This window comes from Artibeus jamaicensis, unplaced genomic scaffold (genome assembly GCF_021234435.1).
Source record: "Artibeus jamaicensis isolate MK-2021 breed Jamaican fruit bat unplaced genomic scaffold, CSHL_Jam_final contig_923, whole genome shotgun sequence".
In the NCBI taxonomy this organism is placed as follows: Eukaryota; Metazoa; Chordata; class Mammalia; order Chiroptera; family Phyllostomidae; genus Artibeus; species Artibeus jamaicensis.
Window position 1 is genome coordinate 7,639,550 of NW_026522014.1, and position 1,814 is coordinate 7,641,363.

Consider the following 1,814-nt stretch of genomic DNA (forward strand, 5'->3'; position numbering starts at 1 on the left):
CTCTGACTCTCTTGTGCATGCAGGGTTCCCACACTCATGTATGTATTAAACTTGGTTATTTTCTCTTCCTAATCTCTCTGATGTTTACTTGCTTATCAGACCAGCTGAAAGAACCTTGAGGGTGGAGGAAAGTTTCTCCTTCTCCCACATAACAACCTATCTGTTACTCCTAATGAAACAGACATTTCATTAACCTTTATAGAAGATTTCCCTCTTCCTATATCTACTATTATATTTCTATGAAGCCTCACTGAGATTTTAGCTCTGGCCCAGTGAGAAAAACTGTCTCCATAGCTTAATGATCTAAATTCAAAGATTACTACATAGATTGACTATCTTGAGATTTGAGATACTGATCAGTCATTTCCCATTTCTAGAGTACTGAGAAATTACCATAAGGATGTGTTTGTGTATGTGTAGATGTTGAAAGGGTCTATGAAGGGAAATAATATACAGATCGTGACCAGAAATTATGGAGCAATTTTGATCTGATCTCAAAGTGTTGCTACTCAAGCCCTGTAGCATTTGAATTCAGTTTCAGAAGCAAGGGTGAAAATTACAGTCAGGCAAGGCAAGTAAATCTTTTTATGAGAACACATAAAGTGCGAAAACAATTGGTAATGTCTTCCCTGGCAGATACAGCAGCAGTCATGAAGGCTGCAGAGCACTGCTAAAGTGTTTATTTGACATTTATTAAAGAGAGTTTAATGGTAGTGACATTTTAATCTAATTCATCAGTCTAATAGTTTTCATGAAAATGCTCCATTTATTAGGCATGTATCTTTCTGATTCTCACTAATCATTTTTGTTCATTTGCTATTGAAGTAGGTACGTCTTGAGTTAGTGCAGTTAAATGAGAAGAATATAGCTTCATAAAGCATTATCATTAAAAACCTATCTAGATTAAGAAGTAGTAACTAATTATAATTTTACAGGATTATTTTTTTCATTTGTCTCAATGACGATAAATCATTAGGCCCGAGAAGCCATCCATATGAGTCTATATATACATGCCAGAAGTCATCTCTGGAAACGTGATCATACATTATTATAAAACCCCAATTTATAATGGGTTTACTTTGAGAAGAATCTTTAGTAGTAATTTCTGCTAATGAACATGATAAATCTGATAATTATCCAGGGAGTTTTTGCTCCAAATTTCTTAACCAAACCAGTGGACCCCCAGGATAAAATAATAAGTAGACAAATGGTGTTGTTTGGCTCCTTTAGGGTACATGATTTGTACCTAAGATATTTCTAGTGCTGATCTTATAAATTCAAGTTTCTAAAGTTATAAATAATCAGTAAGGTCCTAGCATTGCAAAGATGTGGGCTCATATAGACTTTTATTTCCACTGATTATGTTATCACTGCCTGGAGAAAGAATGGGTGTAGACATATATCTGTGTTCTCTTTGCACTTGAGTACCTAAGAATGGCCATAAAAAGAAGAGATGATACTGAAATGTGAATTTACCTGATATGGATATTACATAGTGAAAGAAACATTTTTGGTATTACTAATTTCTGACTGCTTTTTCGGAAGTTGGCCTCCTACAGTTATGTGAGGGAGCTCCACCCACAGGTCCCCTTGACCACCATGAATGAGAATAAGTCTACCAAGACATGATCTGCTTGGGGAGGAAAGGTGGCCGATCTCTCAGAGAGAAATTCCAAGAGCCTTTTCCTCAATGGGCTTTTATTGTGTTCATTTTGCACAGAAAATACAGGTAAAATTCATTAATCATTGTCAGGCAGTAAGGATCAAACAACAGATAGCATACAAAGAACTACGAGGGCTTATTCTAAGTCAAG